Raw genomic sequence first — 18,486 nt, 5'->3', positions numbered from 1 at the left:
CTTGCATGCTAGTTTATACAGGTGACACGGCAAGACGTGAGCTTGGTACATTATTATGTGGTGAGTTACTTTTCAGGAACAGCTGGAAATCAAGGGGGTGAGGTATAAACCTTGCGTGCTGAAGCAAAATGGATGTCTGAGTGCGTGTGTTTGAAGAAGCATTTCAAGCAGTGTGAGAATAAAAATTGGAGATATCTGTTGAATTAGGTATTTTTTAACCCAGTCCAAAATTGGTAACCATTGAAAACGCCTTTATATATGCCCTTGTACTGAGAGTGTCCAAGGGGCTGTCTGTAAATGGGGAAATGCCTTTGGTTGCTACAAAGCTGCACTGCGCCAGGCTTTCCTGCAAAGCTGCACTTTGAAAATGTCAGGGACTTACCCTGACTTTATCATTGAGAGTGAGGTCAATATGGCTCTTCCACCGTCTGACCTCATTCCAGAGCCAATCCAGGGGACAGTCCTTGTGGAAGGTGACAGACGATTGTTGCCTTCCATCAGGAAAGGGAGGGGGCTCCGGTACCCAGATGACCGCCGGAAACTCCACACTCCCTCGGCATCAGGATCACCCAATGCCACCCAGATGAGTAAAATGGCGGGATTTGCAGGGGAGGCAGTGTGGCGTTACACCCCACAAGTCAATTCCAAATGTATGTCTGCAGTTTGTAAGTCTGTGGTTTGTAGAATGTTGGCCTGAGTGGGCGGAGTTAGAATGTCTTGGGAGGCGGGAGGAGTGATATATAAGGGAAGGACGGAGGGGATTGAGAGTTCTTGTTCTTGTTCTTTTCAGGAAAGCTTTTCAGGGAGACTTGTTAGGTACTCTTAGAGTCTGTAGTGCTCTCTGTATTTATGGTACTTAAGTTCTGGGAAATTTGAGAGTCAGTGTAGTGAGTGGTGTCTTTAGAGTGTGGTGTGCATGTAGTGGAAGTATATTAATCAATACTGATAATAAAGTTCAAGAGTGATTGTGTGAGAAAAAGGAAAGCGCGGATGTGAGAGTGACAGGATTGTATGGAAGGTTTCAAAAAGGTTTTTAAATGTTGTTATTTGAAACAAAGCTTATGAACTTTTAAAAATAAATTTTGATTGTTTGTTTTAAAACTACCACAAAAATCCCTCGTGTCTGTTTGGCGTTTATCATCCATCTTAAGTTTACACATTCAGCACCCACTCTGACAATCATTCACCTAAGCAGATATAACTCACAGCGCATTATTATATATATTAAAATCCATTCTCCATTTTAAACCCCTTTCTCCACATAGTTTGGAGGAAGGTGGTTTTTATCCCTTGCCTCAGATGTACCAAGTGGTGGTGCTTGGCTTGAGCAGGGAGTAGCCTCGGCCGGGTCTGGTGTTCAGAGCCTGTGTCGCCCCATAAGAAGTGGTGGCAGACGTGAGGTCTGGTGTTCAGAGCCTGTGTCGTGGCAGGCAGCACCAACTCAGTGCCATGAAGACGGCCCATATGGAATAATAGGGTGTTTTGGCAGGCCTAAAAGATCACAGCAGGACATGGAGATAAAGGAACCTTCCACATTGGCCCTGTTCAGAAAACACCTTAAACCACAGCTTTAACCATGGTGAATAAGGCCTTATTTACCATGGTTAAAGCCTTGGTTTAAGGTGTCTTCTGAACAGGGCCAGTGTTAAGTTAACAAGATAGATGTTAACCCTGGAATTGTGCTTGTAGCACAACAGAGAGCCAGTATAGACTTTAGATTGCTAGTACAGTGACCAATACTCATGATAGCGTGGGCTGCTGAATTCTGCCCCTGCAAAAGGCTGAAAAATAATCTCCGAGGATGACATCACAACCTAATCTTAATGCCTTGCCATTTATTGGATTTCCCTCCCACCATCACCACAAGTCTATGGATAGGTGTGTTTCTTGTAATGTTTCTACTATATACCACTCTCATCCTTAGAACAAAAAGCTCTTTTTTACAAGATTGTTTCAAGTCTTGCTTCTGCCTGTAGCAATTTCTTCATAACATGTTATGAAATGTGCTGTGCCATGTGTCACATCAATTAGTACATGTTTGCTTTGTTCTGTGATGCTATATTTTCTTTTAAAGGTGGGGTCTTTTAACTTCTGTCGGGGTTGATGTTCTCTCGTCATTCCAGACGGAATAGTATGTAGTGACTGTGAGCTTAGGACAGCAAATTCAAACTACTGGGTGTGGCTTTGTAACTTTGTTACAAACCAGAGAGCTTCGGCTATTGGGCGGTATAGAAATGTAATAAATAAATAAAATTAAAAAAATTGTACCTAACACAATATAAATTTTATTTAATTGCAAGTAATAGGTTTTGGAAATGCCCCAGGTCTACCCTTATGCTGCAGTACAGTACCAGCTTTCCACATATGCACTCACATAATTTTGGGCAGGATGAACTTCAGGTGAATAGTTTAATACTGCCTCAGGAGAAGTGCATAAGAATGATTAACGTTAATAACAACTGTGCAATGTATTGTGCTCAAATTGGTTGTGCAAAAAAGCTCTTAGGTATCCGTCTGCAAAATGGCAATATGAATAGCATGCTGTACAGAGGATTAGGGGGAAACCAATGCATTCCACAGTTTTATATAGCAGATTATTTGTTATATTTCTGAAGGGAGAGGGAGACATTTTCTTCCCTCTCTCAAAATACTAGAACCCGATGGGGTCATCCCATGAAGCTGATTTGTGGGAGATTCAGGATAAATAAAAGGAAGTACTTCTTCACACAGCACATAGTTAAATTATGGAACTCACTACCATAAGATGTAGTGATTGCCACCAATCTGGATGGCTTTAAAAGGGGGTTGGCTAAATTCTTAGAGGCAAAGGCTATCAAATGGCTACTAGTCCTGATGGTTGTGTGCTACCTCCAGTATTCGAGGCAGTAAGCCTGTGTGCACCAGTTGCTGGGGAACATGGGTGGGAGGGTGCTGTTGCACCATGTACTGCTTGTTCATCCCTGGCCAATGGCTGGTTGGCCACTGTGTGAACAGAGTGCTGGACTAGATGGACCCTTGGTCTGATCCAGCATGGCACTTATTATTATTTATTTATTTATATAGCACCATCAATGTACATGGTGCTGTTGCTCTTCAGAACAGATATACTCAGGGCAATTCACACATTAAAACCAGTGGTGAATAAGCTAAAAAGAAATTAAATCCCTGAAACTAGTAACATATATATATAAAACCCTGAAACTATCTATCTATCTATCTATCTCTGGGAAAATAAAAAAGGGAATTTTGTTCCTGTGACTGTTGCCAAGCCATTGATATCTATAAGAAAATGCCTATTAGGTTATTTCATCATCTTTCTGGCCTTTCACCCAAACTTTCCGCCCCCCCTTCCCCCCTGCCTGAGTCAGATGCCAGACATGAGCCAGGGCTGGAAGAAAAGACTGGGCAGGAAGGCGGAGGGTTTGGCTCCCTTGCCATCCCTTTTGATAAAATTAGACATCCTCACCTCCCACTCCATATGTGAACGGAGCAGAAATCTGATGCTGCCTAATTCTAGTGGAAGCTTTTGTCATGACTGTGGCTCTTACCCATCTGCAGCTACCCTAAAAGAAATAAATAATTTCTCTCTCTCCCCATCACAGTGAAGGCCAAAGCTGGTTTGCTTTACTGTCTGGCATCTGGCATTCCACTGCTGTGGAATCCACTTCAGTAAAGATATTTTTGTCCAGGCTAGAAAGACCTTTTATCCTTATGAGGAAGTAACAGCCTTCCACACAGCAATTGAGTTCACTTTTATGTTGTTGGCCTGTCCCATCTCTCTCTCTTAACTCTTCTTTCTCATAGAAAATGCTTGATTTATGGAGCACACAGATCCTCTTTCTACAGAAAGTGTCAGTTTCCTTGTTTAACAGTGACAGGTCTGCTTTGCAGCAATAATTTGTTGCCAGCCATGCCTGGAAGAAGCCTGCATCTATGCAAACTATAGAATAGGCAAATAACTTGCAAAATGTCATTGAATTCAGTTCATCAAGTAATAGTTGGTTATCTCTCAAGCCCTTTTAATAAAATCTCAAATATGCTTATGAACAAACTCCCAAATTTATTTATTTATTTAAAACATTTGTATCCCGCCCTATATCATTAAGATCTCAGGGCGGCGTACAGATAAAAGCATACAATATAAAACAATAAATATGCACAGTCAAAAACAAATTAAACCATGAACCAAGTTAAAACAATATATAATTTAAGAGCATTAAAAGCATTTAAACAACGTGCCATCTTAGTGAATTTAACCATCAAAGGCTTTGTTAAAAAGCCATGTTTTTACTTGGCATTGAAATGAAATCAGTGTTGACTTAATGTAGGCATTTTTCACTTAAGCCATGTGTTATAAAGAGTGCCAATAGCCACAAAGCAGAGATTTGTTCCTTGTATAGAGTCTTGTAGCCAGCCACAGAATGTGGTCAGTGATAACTACATTAAAGTGTTCTTACGCGACCCACATTTGTTAATGAAGGCCAATGTTTTTTTTACAACTACGATGTATTATATATGTTAGTTATCCTGCTGTAGGATGATTAAGGCTGAAATCCTATACCCACTGACCTGGGAGTAAGCCTCATTGAACTCATTGTGTGCACAGACACAGGATTGTGTTGTGAAGCTTGAAACTTGTACTTTATCAGTCTGCTTAAAACATGGGATGGATTTTACTGAATTTACATGTGCCATTGGTTAGATTTTCAAGTTGAACACTCAGGATAAAATGAGAAAAGCAAAGGCTGTAGCCCAAAGTAACCAGCTTCCATGTGGCTTTATGGTAATGGGTGGAGAGTGTCATACCAGACTACTGTTTGGGGTGAGGCTGTTAGAAGTAATGGAAATAGCTATAAAGGTGACCAAATGCAAAGGGGTTATGGATCACGTGCCTGTTAATAGCTATGCAGAAAAGCACATTTCTTGCCTGGAGGGCCAAGAAAAGCTTAATCTGCCAAAATCATATTTTCTGTTCAAATCTTTAAAGAGACAAGCTCTTAAAGATACTAGTCAGAGTGCAAAAGGGTGGTGGTATTCATATACCAAAGGGCAGCTCTTTGAACATAAATTCATAAGAGATGAGAGTGTCCTAAAGGTCATCTTATCTAACTTTCTGCAAAAGGTAACATCATGCACAGATCACTAGCTCTCACAGATCATCCTAAATATCTTTGACCAGGAGGTGTCCCAGCCAGAGAAAGGGGCAGGATCTACACTACAGCTTTAAAATGGTTTATAACAGTATTGACAACTGTTGAGGCCCAGGCAGGACACAATCCATAGACAGTTCTCAAAATGTTTTCAAAGTGTCATAGCCTGTTTGGTGTAGATCTGGTCAAGGTGCACTGTAGAAGGGAACTTTATTTATTATTTATTTATTTATTACATTTTTATACTGCCCAATAGCCGAAGCTCTCTGGGCGGTTCACAAAAATTAAAACCATCATAAAACAACCAACAGGTTAAAAACACAAATACAAAATACAGTATAAAAAGCACAATCAGGATAAAACTACGCAGCAAAATTGATATAAGGTTAAAATACAGAGTTAAAACAGTATAATTTAAATTTAAGTTAAAATTAAGTGTTAAAATACTGAGTGAATAAAAAGGTCTTCAGCTGGCGACGAAAGGAGTACAGTGTAGGCGCCAGGCGGACCTCTCTGGGGAGCTCATTCCACAACCGGGGTGCCACAGCGGAGAAAGCCCTCCTCCTAGTAGCCACCTGCCTCACTTGTTTACATCTACAACTTGCAGATGTAAACAAGCAAACTGGCCATCATGCCACTCTTTTGCTATTGTGGGGTGATAGTGGCTAATCATGACGATGGAGGGAGTGCAGGCTGATTGAAGAGAGAAGGAATGTGTGGGGTGGGTGGCAGGCGAGCAGGTGACAACGCAAGTGGGGGTCTTATTCTCATACCCACCACCAGAGAAGCAGCCACGCTCTCTCGCACTGCTGCCAGATGGCTCGTAGCTGGGACTGGGGGGCAGCACGGGGGACCTTCACAGACGTGTGCATGTAGCAGCAGCCCCCTCTTCGCCCATGCCAGCTGGGAGCATGTATTTTTCAGGAACTGGAGATCCCCCGCCCTGCGCGCTCTTCTCGGCATCTGGCAACCAATCAGGGTTACAACACACCAAAAGGGCAACAGTTGCACAGAGAACAAGAAGCAATTCTACTTGGGTACAGTTGTGTGCTTTTCAGCATTGTCTGTTCTTGACCGATCAGGGTTGCCATCCATTCCGGAATGCCGGAACTCCAGAGCGAAGTCACATGGCGGAAGAGCCGTGGTGACCTTACTCCGAAGGAAAAAGTTGGGATAAGTCCCTGACTTTTTTACACCACAGCTTCGGGGTAAAGCCCCATGGTGCCTGTGGATCAGTGGCTGAATCGTATAACCGATGCAGCGCCAATTCACAGACACCCTGGGGCTTTGAAGGCGTACAGCCAGCCCCTAAGCCACCTTCTGCAGGGGTAGGTGAAAAGATTACTTGGGTTATTAGCCAGTTTGACCTGGGAGAAAATTCCTTCCCAGTTTTAAAGTGCTGCAATCTACCTGAATACAAGTTCAAATGAAACCTCTTGGTTAAAATTAATTCAAAATATAATGCTAAAGTTACCCGCTGTGTTTGAAACGATGCCTCCTATAAGAATCTTGTGAAATGCTCAAAGGCAGGAGAAATTCAGTAGAAACAAAAATGGGAACAAGATCTTGTGATTGAAATATTGGTAGACTAGACACACTAAACAAACGTGTCGTGATTGCTGCTTTGTTGTGTGATTCACATGTTTCCCCACCTTTTGGTAGAGAGATTACCTCCCACTTTTTCTCAAAGAAGTTGCTGGGGAAACACAATTCTATCCTTGCCCCTTACAAGGAAGCACGTTGTGATATGATTCACCATGTGAAGATGGATCCATGAATTGCAATCTATTTCATTTTAAAAAAAAAATTTATTTATAATCTGCTTGTATTGGAGGATGTCCCAACTGTATCCTAGCCAAGGGACAGATTAGGTCCACAACTTCTTAGCTTCAGGTAGTTATAGGGCTTCTTCAAATGAGTGTTTTATGGCACACTTGTGACTGACCACTCATGGATGTTCATGGGTCATTCTGATGATGCTGTCAGCCTACTGTGTGTCTCCCACTCCATTTTACAGGTTTAGTGCCAAAAAAATAAATCTCAGAAAACCCAGCTCTTCTGGGATATATCGATATTTTTTGAGTTGTCCTGCCGTGTGCAGGCAAAGTTGTGCTATAAAATGCCCACTAGAGAGTGCTGTCCCATTCAACTCATTGAGCTGTACAAGCCAAGTGGTTGCTGCTGTCTTCCTCATGTATTACAGCTCATTGTAAATGTGGAAGAGAAGCAGGAAGCAGAGCCATGGTAAGGGAACAGGATTTCCCTCCATCTGAAGGAGCTCATACTACTCAGTGGGCTACTGTACCTATCCTTTGTGAAGTCATTTAATCCTTTCAAACCCCCTTTTAAAAATGAACTAGTTTTTGTTGTTAATTTAAACAAACCACCAATTTCTCAGGCTGACCCAAGTTCTATTATTATAAAAGAGTGAGGTAAATATCGTATTTTCACTCTCCATGTGGTTTATGATTGTATAAACCTCTGTATTAAATAAGAGTATCATACAGAAGGCAGAAACTAAGATGAGGTTTTCTATGCAAAACTAGGATACAAGAAGGAATACAGGACACACTTTTCAAAATAAACCATGATGTCCAGCAAGAGCTGTGTTTGTTATTGTTGCTTGCAGCAATAGGAGGAAACAGCTTTCAGCTTCCCTGAACATTCTGCTAGTTTGTCAGCAATATACATCTGGCTACTGAAAGCAGCATGAGCTGTTCTCTCTGCAAACATCTGCTCAATGCTTCTGTGTTGACATTTTATTAGATTTTCTCTCTGAGCCTGTTCAGGCAACACACTAAGCCATGATTAGGCTGCTAACCCTTTTTGCAGCAAATCGTTAGTGAGCAAGTTTAAACCGTGGTTATGTATTCACCATGGTTAAGAATGGTTCACACAACACGCTAAGCCATAATGTTTAGCTCAAAATGCTTAACCACTGCGGCTTAGCATGTCATCTGAACTAGGTCAGTGTGTCTTGTGACCCAGTAAAGATGAGTTGGGGCTGGGGAAGAGATTGGAAGAGAGAAGAAGTCTTGCTTTCTACCTAGAGTAGGGATTTCCAAGCTGTGTGCTAGACACACTAGTGAGAGAAACTTAGGACACAGGGGACATGGGGTTATTAAGAACAGATTCCAACAGGGAGCTTTAAAAAGGGGGTAAAGAGAGAAAAGAAACTGCATCCATCAGTATGCTAACAAAATGGATGGGAAAGCGAAAGGAGATGAGAGCAGCTTCAAGGGATGTTGAAGTGATTCTTTCTTTGAGGGGTGCATATAAAGACTCAAAAGATTAACTCAGCATTCCATTTAGCTCTTCAGATTGAGCTAGATGCGAGCTTTGACATAAGGCTGCCATTGAAAACTGTATCCCGTGATGAGTGCACTCTTCTCTTCCTTCCTCTCCCCATAAGGTTTCGGTGGACCGATCCATAACTAGTATCTTTCTGGCCTTGCTCCACACAATTAAATACTGCCAGAAGGAGTAGAGAAACAGAAACATGGGTATATATCAGTGCAAACCAGCTTTCCTTAAACTTGGTGCTCTCCTGATGTACTGGACTACAACTCATGGCATTCCTGACCAATGGACAGTCTGGCTGGGGCTGATGGGAACTGAATTCCAAAACATCTGGAGGGCACGAGGTTGGGGAGGCCTGAGCTAAATATTACAGGGAGAAGGGAGAGAGGTCGACGGCCCCTTGTTGAGAGTCAGATTTCATCCTTTTCCTGCTATTTTGAAAAAGTACACATTAGCATTGCAAGTATAGAGCATTGCATTTTAAGGTGGAGAATTGATAATGCAAAACTGTCTGACTATTAAGACAATGGAACCAATTCCCTAGGGAGGTTGTGGGCTCTCCCACCCTAGAGGCTTTCAAGAGGCAGCTGGAGAACCATCTGTCAGGGATGCTTTAAGGTGGATTCCTGCATTGAGCAGGGGGTTGGACCTGATGGCCTTAGAGGCCCCTTCCAACTCTGCTATTCTATGATTCTACCAGAGTTGGTGACTGGAAAGCATGCTACTGAAAGAATCAGTGTAGGTCAGTAGTGAGTGTTGTACTGATTTGATGTTTGTTAGTATTGTGCCCTTTCAGGGTGAAGATAGACTTAACATTTGTAGACCTGTGGGAAAGTTTAGAATGACTCTCACCACATTCAATACAAATGCGCCATTCATTCTCCAGAGTTGGTACCAACTGGCCAGCATCCATGATGTCACCAGTACCCCGCCCCCAGTTTTGCAATTGTTCTTAAAATATTTTCACACACACAAGCGAAGGCTAACTCTACAAATGAACAGACATGCTTGACATGCTGGGAAGAAAGGTTGACAATCCAGGGTTGAGCTACTTGTAGCCCTCCAGATGTTTTGGCCTACAACTTCCATCAGTCTGAGCCAGAGTAGCCAATAGTGAGGGATGGTGGGAGTTGTAGGCATACAACTTTCCTGTTACAAAAGCTCCGCTGGCATCTGGTCTGTTTCTGGGCACAATTCAAAGTGCCGCTTATCACCTATAAAGCCCTTTACGGCTTGGGTCCAGGTTATCTGAAAGACCATATTCTCCCATATGAGATCTTCTGGGGAGGCCTTTCTCTCAGTCCTGCCATCCCAGGCATGCCTGATGCATACATGGGAGAGGTCCTTCTCAGTGGCTGCTCCAAGGCTCTGGAACTCCCTTCCCAGGGAGGCTAGACTGGCTCCCTCTGTGCTACACTTTTGGAGACAGACAAAAACTTTTTGTGTTCCGGCAGGCTTTTGGAAAAAACTCTGGACCTGTGTTAAAGTATTGGATTTTTAAAAATTCTTACTCCCTTTTTTTAAAAAAAACTTTTAAATGTTTTTTTAATTTTACTGTGGGTTTAATTCTATCTTAACTTTTGTAAATTTATATTTATATGTTTTAATTGTATATGTTTTAATCTTGCAAACTGCGTTGAGTCTCAGTACTGGGGAAAAGGCAGGAAATAATAACAATAACAACACAACAACAACTTTGGAGGGCTGCAAGTTGCACACCTCTGACCTAAAGCACAGAAAGGAGGGGGCAAGACTGCAGGTTTGAGGGAGAAAAATGTGCTTACTCCAGGCAAAGAACCTATTGTGATCTTCCTTTTTATGTTACATCTGTCTTCACCTTTAAAAGCAATGCTTGGTTTTTCAGAGTGGTTTAGTGCCTCTGAGACATAGCTAGCTTGCATCTTCCTTCAGCCGTAGGGATAGCCATGATGTTGTCGTAAACCAACTGAAAGGTTAAGGGCTTCATAGTGTACGGTCCTTTCAAAGACAAGGTATGCTATAGACTTCCCACGTTTCTTAAAGCTTGTCATTTGACGCAACCGTGCACACAGTGGAGTTGAATCTTTGTAACCACATTCAAACATCAACTAAAATAATTCAAGCTTCCTTTTTAAAGACTTAGACTCCTTGGCACCTTCAGGATTGCCACAGTCTTTCATCATGCTGAGTCAAATAATACAAGCTGCCTGTTCATTCCACCCTGGGCTATAATCATATTCCTGAGTTTTTCAAGGCCAGAACCTGTCAGGGTGGTACTATCTATATCCCAGAAAGGGAAAAACTAGGGCAGCAACTTGTTCATAACATTTATGGGTTGATTATATTTTAGGAGCTCTGCGCATATAGTCAGAATTTGTCTATTTTTTGGTTAGCTTAAGTTAATCATCCAATGAAGCACCATCAACCGTTTTTCCCTTTAAGTGCAAGTTCTATACGGTTCATTAAACAGTGCCATCCAGTGGATGTAGTTATAGTGGCACTTCCTCTTTTCACGGGACAAAATGCAGATGGATTGAAATCAGATCTTTTTGTTACCACATTATTTCCATTTCAAATTAAGCCGTGGAAATGCTCAGAAAGGACGAGAAAGGCGCTGGAGGTTGACACCGTCATGTGAAAGACCTGCAAACTTCGGTGGGTAACCAATCCCAATCGCAGGATAAAAGCCCCATGTACAGAAGCCCTAAATGGGAGAATGGGGGAAAAAAGAGGTTTGTGTTCAAAAGTTGTAAATGGCATGTTTCTGCAGTACCTTCAATAAAAGAAGAAAAGGAAACTGAATAGTCACAGAGAACTCCATGGTTTTGTTCTCGGGGAGAAGGAAGAATAGAATTACCCAAGCTGAATAAAAAGGAGAGAGGTAAAGACGGAGGAGGAAGACAGAGGAGTAACTCAGTTTTGGATGTTAAGCTTAAGATGAGAAGAAATCCAGTCAGAAATACTAACAACAGATATATTGAAAAGGGAAGACGAAGGTAGAGCAGCAGAGGAAAAGTAGAGCTACAGGTTATCAACATAAAAGTAATAGTAAATGTTAAAAGACCAAATAATTCTTACTGTGATTTGTTTTACTTTTTGCTGTTTAACATGTTGTAAGCTGCCATGGCTATAGCTGACATCACTGGAAACTAGTTTTGTCCATTTCTGCCAACTTGTTGCCAGTGAGGTCAGATTTGGCAATCTGCTCTGAAAATAAACCATCCAATATAATAAAGAGGTTACTATGGTTCAAAAGGTGGTTTGTGAGTTGTGTGCTTGGAGTAAAACTGCAGTGAGAACTGGAAACTTTGCCGCTCTAATTCTGACAATACTGGAGAGTGCAAACTCATTTTTCACTGAGACCCATCTTTTAAAGAATACTACAAGAGGAATGCTGCATTCATACAATTTACACATTTTATTTATTTATTTTATTTCATTTCTATCCCACCCAATAGACAAAGCTCTCTGGACGGTTCACAAAAATTAAAACTATAAGTCCAGCATAAAATATAATATGGAAGCTTAAAGCCATAATATAAAACCACAATACAAAAGTATACCCAAAATACAACTGAGCAGCATGGCAGAGATTTAAAACACAGATTTAAAATACAGATTTAAAACAGCAGAGCTAAAAGACTAGGAAGGTAAAATATTAAAATACTGGGATTTTTTTTTTAAGGTCTTCACAAGGTGCCAAAAGGAGCACGAAGTAGGTGCCAGGTGAACCTCGCTAGGGAGTGCATTCCACAGCTGGGGTGCCACAGCAGAAAAGGCCCTCCTCTTGGCAGGGACTCACGGAGAAGGGCCCCTGAGGATGATCTTAGGGTCCGGGCAGGTACGTATGGGAGGAGGCAGTTCTTCAGATAAACTGGCCCCAAGCTCTTCAGAGCATAACCGACTGGGCTGTGCACTCACTGTTTGGAAGCCCCTGAGGCTTCTGAGATTCCTATGCTGTACCAAGCTAAAGCCAGCAGGATGAGAGATGCGTCAGAGGAGAGCTTTACTTCCTCATCCTCCAATCTCCTTTAGTTTCGCTAGACAGGCTTTTAGCCCACTTACCAAGAACACTTTGGAGAATGCGGGGAAGAAGGCTGGAGGAGGATCAAGATAAATTTTATCCTGACCTCACCGGTCTCCTCCTCTCCCCTTTCCCCCCTTCTCCAAGGTTCATTTTCTGGCCTTGGAGAGGCACCCAGAGCAGTTCATAGAGTCATAGAATAGTAGAGTTGGAAGGGGCCTATAAGGCCATCGAGTCCAACCCCCTGCTTAATGCAGGAATCCACCCTAAAGCATACCTGATAGATGGTTGTCCAGCTGTTCTCTCCATGCTGGCTGCGAGGGCTCAGAGTTGTGGGGGCGGGGGACGATTCTCCAAGTCCCTCTTCCAAGTTGGAGCACTGTCTTAGTCCTCGGGAGGGGTTTTCTTAGCCATCCTATGGTCCCTGGGACACTTGCCCAGGGACCACAGGATTGCTCCCTTATTTATTTAAAACATTTAGACCAGCCTTCCTCATGTTGGTGATGTTTGGACTTGGATATCTGCCCCAGCCAGCATGGCTAATGGTCAGGAAACCTGGGATTTGAAGCCCAAAACATCTGGAGGGCACCAGACTGGGAGAGGCTGGTTTATACACTGTACATCATAATAGGACAGCCACAACTGAGAGGGTCTTATCAGTAGTGGCCCTGCAGCTCTGGAATCAGTTTCATTGGAAGGCCCCCTCTTCGCAGGTCTTCAGGAATGCTCTGAAGACTCACCTGGTTTTGGTGGCCTTCCCAGAGTGTCATAGGCTGCTTGTTTTCAATAGTAATATTTGGTTTTGGTAATCACTGTTTTATAGAACTTTTATTGAATACATATTTATTGAATTTTTATTGTACCTGCTTTATGTGGATTTTATCTTGAATGCCATCTTGGATGGGTTCCACTCTTAGAGGTGGGCTAGAAATAATTTTAAACAAATAAGTTTTCAACATCATCTGCATCTGTTGTTGTTTATTACATTTCTATATTGCCCCATAGCCAAAGCTCTCTGGGTAGTTTATAAAGAGTGAAATCATTAAAAAAATGTATACAAAGTTTAAAAGCCATTTACATAAAAACAAGCAAACAGACAGTATACACAGACGACATATAACTGAACAACATTGAGCTATCAACCCTAACCATAAAACAAACCCAGGATCAAATGCCGGAGAAAAGAGGATAGGCTTGACCTGGCACTGAAAAGATAACAATGTTGGCTCCAGGGCATCCTCATTAGGCAAATCATTTCAAAATTCGGGGTCACCACTGAGAAGGCCCTCTCCTTTGTTGCATCTTCTGAGTCTCCTTCGGAGGCAGCACCTGGAGGAGGACCTTAGGCATGCACCATTAGTTTATAGGGTAGGTTCATGTCAGGAGAGGCGCTCTCTCAGGTATTGCAGTCTCAAGCCATGTAGGAGTTTATAGGTTAAAACCAGCACCTTGAATCAGGCTTGGAAACATACAGGCAGCTACTGCAAGCAGGCCAGAGTCGATTTTATATTTCAGACCTTCTAGTCCCCACACAGCACAAAGAAATAGAGTTAGAGATATTTTATACCTGTCCTATTTGCATCGGTTGATTGGCATTGTGTGGGAAACCAGCATGATGTGGTGGACATGAAAATACTTGGTTGCATTTCAAGGGAGGGAACCTAGCTCAGTGATGCAGCACACCCTTTCCATACAGAAAGCCCCAGGTTCAACTGCTGGCATCCCTAGTTAAAAGGAGGTGAAAGAAAAGACCCTTCTCTGCTGAAGACACTGCAGAGCTGCTGCCAATCAAAGTAGAAAACACTGGGGTAAAAGCCAATTTAAATCCTACTTAGAGTAGATCCATTGAAATGAATGGGACTTAAGATAGTCACAACTAACTTAAGTCCCATTCTCATATTCTTAAACTAGCTAGAAATAGAGAATGTTTCCAGTCAGAGGGCTTTAGGCAAGGCTTTATGTTTTTCATTTCCCTCTCCTTAATTTTTCTTTCTTTTATATCATGTCTTCTTGGATTATAAACGTGAGAGCAAAGACAGTCTTCTTTTTTATTCTTTTTTATTGACACGTCAGCCATTCTGGCTGAAGAGAGAGGTGTTTATTTATTTATTTATTAAATTTATATATCGCCCTATAGCCAAAGATCTCTGGTCGGTTTACAAAAGTTAAAACGGTGAACATTTAAAAGTATACAAATTTAAAACCATCAAAATTATAAAAACAACAGTATAAACGCTTAAAACAAACCCGTTTTTATTTGTTTAAGGAATTATATGCTGCTTTTCAGGCAAAGCCCTTCATTCACCAGGTGTTTGTACCGAACAATGATCCCGTGGATTATTCTGTGGCGAGTGCTGAGGTACTTTTATGAGTGGAAGACCCTATTTTAGATTGCAATCCTATACGCACTTACCTGAGAATAAGCCTCATTGAGTTCAACTAGCCAGATATGTATAGGATTGCACTGGAGATGACAGACATTTCTTTTCTCCCTCTCCCTCAGAATCCAAATGCCTGAATAGAGCTATTATCCCTGTCATAATGGTTGCTTTATTTCTGTGTTGTATTGCTTTTATATGGGCGTTAGCCACCCAGGGCTTCTTATGAGGAAGGGTTGGATATAAATAAATAAATTTCTGGATGCTTTATTTCTGAAATCTTAAAACCCCACAACTCAGGGATACACCAGGGATATTCCACTGAGGACAATCTTTCTGTCTCTCTTCCACCCGTCCTCCGTCACCACTCCATGCACTCCATGTATCATCTACGTAAACGCTTCTGTTTTCCCAAGAGAACAATAAAAGTGATGTTATGTCAAAAAAAAGAGGAAAAACTGCACAAAACTACCACCAGGTGGCACTTTCTGCATATAGTTGAACAGCAATAATTAGACCTACAATGTGTGTGAGGAATATTCTGACTGAAATAGAGAGAAATAATGGGAAACCGATCCTATCCCCAAAGCTGAAATACATACAGGTAGTTGAAGCTTTCTGAAAACCAGCTATCATATTTTCCTATGCCATGTAGAGAGGGCCTCCTGTTCTGCCCCCCACTGCTGAACTCACAACACGTGTGTGCGTGCACACACAGTCAACAATGCGCAACAATAATGCAAAAACTTTTTTTTTTACTAATATTTTAGTAGAAATAATCTTCCATGCTTTTTATTTTCAACTTCAAGAGGAGCAATTGAATATAGGCAGGACTTGTGCTGCTGTGAGAAATGGCTATCTGTCAGGATCTCATTTCTGGGAAATTATTGTAGCAAATATGACAGCTTGTTTGAAACAACTCAATTGGGACTCAACTATCTATACACCATCTTTTCTTGAGTGGGGAGACTGTAGTTTGTTCTTTTGCCACTCTCTAGATCAGCAACAATAAATAAATAAAAATAAAACAAAATTGCTACATGTCAGGCACAGCAAAGTATGACACCTGGTTGTCTAAATACTCCAATCCTTGTTCTCTGCTTCAAGGAGAACAAAATGACAGAGCAGGGGCTTTCAAACACTCTACCTCCAGGATCTGCTTGAGACCACTAAAAGTGACTGAGGACCACCAGTCACAAAATGCTGATATTTCATAGTGCTATCTAACCCTCTTTGAAAATTACTACATTCTTTGTCACAGCTAGTTCCTTGTAGCAGGGAGTTCCATAATTCAACTTCCCTCAAGCTAAGTGCAGATAGTGGCTCTGGAGGCATCATTTACTCAACCTCATTTTCAAAGTGCTGGTATTAACATTTAAAGCCCTAAACGGCTTGGGGCCGGTCTGTCTGAAGGAATGCCTCTTCCCATAGGTACCTGCCCAGACCCTAAGGTCATCCTCAGGGGTCCATCTCTGTCAGCCCCTGCCAAAGGAAGTGAGGCAGGTGGCTACAAGGAGGAGGGCCTTCTCTGCTGTGGCACCCCGGCTGTAGAATGAGGTCCCTAAGGAGGTTTGCTTGGCACCTACATTATATGCTTTTAGATGCCAGGTGAAGACCTTTTTATTCTCCCAGCATTTTAACAGTCTATAAATAAATTTTAACTTGGTGTTTTAAATTCGTAATTTTGCATTGCTGCTGTTTTTATCTGGTTGAGCTTTTATATTGTATTTTATATTATGGTTTTATACTGTTGTTTTATACTTTGAATGTTTTTAATTTTTGTGAACTGCCCAGAGAGCTCCGGCTATTGGGCGGTATAGAAATGTAATAAATAAATAAATAAATAAATAAATAAAATAATTTTGGGAAGAATTTGTTCATTCGGAGGCTCTAATTCTGAGTTTCAACATAATAATAATAATAATAATAATAATAATAGACAAAAAAGAAAAACACGTACCTCATTGACATAGCAATACCTAATGACAAAAATGTTGTAGAAAAGTAAGGCCTTAGCTAGACCTAAGGTTTATCCCAGGATCGTCCCGGGGTCATCCCTGTTCAGAATATTCTGGGAGCAGGCAGGGATGACCCTGGGATGATCCCAGGATAAACCTTAGGTCTAGCTAAGGCCAAAGAAGAAAAGAGAGAAAAATATGCACCATTGGCTGTGGAAGTCAAAGGCAACAGGAAAAGGTCACAATTATTCCATTAGTCACATCAGTCACTGGTATCACATCAAAAAACTACACAGAAAGCCTTCAGAAAGTGGGCCTACCAAAATATATCCACACCAACATCCAGAAAGCAGTATACTTAAAACATGCTCAATTGTCAGGAAATTCTTAAAACTGTAAAAGACAGTTTAACTTGGCAAAGCCCGTCAGGTCCACTAGAAAAACTGCCATGAGCGAGAAATAGAAATAATAATAATAACAACAACAACAACAACAACAACAACAACAATTATTTACATAGCACTTTGCTACAAGGACACCTTTCTTGGTGCCCACCTGGGTCCCTGTCTCTCCTGGTATTAACTGTATTCCTTAAAACTATTTAAAATATTTTTTTAAACTGGAAGACTGCTACAAAGCAAAGTGTTGTTCTTTATTTTCATTAAAAGGAATGGTTCTATAGTTTGGAGCTCAGATCCACCCCCTCCTGCCTTATACTAAGTTTCCTGGACTAATTACTTTTCTATTACCAGTTTGCTTTCTGTGATTAGCTGTGCCCACCATGACAACCATTTTATGAATGAGAAAACTCCTCTTATTAGAATCTATATGCTAAAGATTACCATGTTTGCCTCTTTAGAGGGACAAGAATTATACACATTTCTAGGTAGTGAAAAATAGCCACGTCTCAAAAGCTGGAACATTAATGCCTTTCTGGCTCAGGAATAGCAAAATAATTTCACCAAGGGTTACACTGCAGCTTCTGCCACAGGGGTAGCTGCAACACCAGCAGCACAGAGCGCCTCAGCTTTGCTCATGCTTGCCTGGATCTGGGGCAGCCTGGCTGACTTTGGAGACCTACTTTGCTTTTTACCAGAACAACAAGGTTGAATAAGTAGAGGCAGGTACAAAATAGGGGCGGGAGAGCAGGGATATATATATTTAGAATTAAGGGATTAAGGATGCCTTTGAGCACATGGTAAGCCCAGGAATTTGCTTTCAGAAACAGAACTGAGCTCACAGTCCTTTCATATTAAAATAAATAAATCCGCTCCTGGTCCCATCCCCCACCCCCTTCCCAAGTTCCGTCTGTCTCAGCTGCCTAAATAAGGATTGGTGTTGGGGAAGCCTTTGTTGCTGCTGTTGCTGCTATTAAACAATTGAGAATGGAAAAAAAAAACCACCTAGTGATCTACTGCAAATCACCCAGAGATCTATCAGATCTATCTATCCCTTGCCTACACTTGTACTAGAGGAATAGGACTGCCCCTGTAGCCTTTAAAATCCTGCACTTGGGACCATGGACAGCTGCTCCTCTCTCTACCTTTTTTTTTATCTTGAAGACGCTACTCATATGGTGGTCCTGCCCTGTGCAGGAGATTTTCGTGAGGACTGGAACAGCAGTGCCAATAGCTATCCTTGACTTGAGCCAGGGGTTGGGGCGACCTCTCAGTCCCCAGAGCTAAAGAACCGGCTAC

This window comes from Elgaria multicarinata, chromosome 2 (assembly GCF_023053635.1).
Source record: "Elgaria multicarinata webbii isolate HBS135686 ecotype San Diego chromosome 2, rElgMul1.1.pri, whole genome shotgun sequence".
NCBI classification, from domain to species: Eukaryota; Metazoa; Chordata; class Lepidosauria; order Squamata; family Anguidae; genus Elgaria; species Elgaria multicarinata.
This window is presented reverse-complemented; position numbering follows the sequence as displayed.